Here is a 688-nt window from a genome sequence, read left to right on the forward strand (position 1 = left end):
ACTGCTTTCCAGCAGGTCAACCCCTCACCTGTACTGGTGCATGGGGTTATTCCTCCCTGTGTGCAGGACTCTACACTTGCCCTTGTTGAACTTCATGATGTTCCTATCAAAGTGGTATGTTCCAGCATTGATTGTGACTAAATATGATCAAGATTTTACCTCACCCACATTTTATGGATAAATTATTTTAACTTGTCTATCATAGACATGCGAGGTACATGCTAAGCCTAGTCTGAGATGTTAGTGGGTTTCTATTTCATGTAACTTTATTCCTTCTGTTATACTCATTGAGGTGTGTGAGACAGATGAGTGTGAAGGATCGAAAGATATGTAATATAATGAAAGGCTTTTGAACTAGACCCCATGCTCCTCACATGTATCATAACTCAATCATGCCTCTAACGAAAAGCCTGCAGGAGGATTTGCAGTAGCTGCAGCAAGGCAGCGGGGTGTTCTCTGGGCTGCGGGGAGCTGTTTCTGCAGCACCGCGGCGGGCGCGTCGCTCGCCGTGCTCTGCCAGCCTGAGGGCTCCCAGCCCCTCGCAAAGCGCGTCGCCGTTGCCGTTGCAGTGCACGGGGGATACTCCAGCTGGCTCGAGTGGCGACCTTGCAGCGTGACCTGCGGGCAGGGCGTCCAGGAGCGCGTCCGGCAGTGCAACAACCCTCTGCCAGCCAACGGCGGGAGGAGC

This window comes from Merops nubicus, unplaced genomic scaffold (genome assembly GCF_000691845.1).
Source record: "Merops nubicus isolate BGI_N331 unplaced genomic scaffold, ASM69184v1 scaffold21189, whole genome shotgun sequence".
Classification (NCBI taxonomy): domain Eukaryota; kingdom Metazoa; phylum Chordata; class Aves; order Coraciiformes; family Meropidae; genus Merops; species Merops nubicus.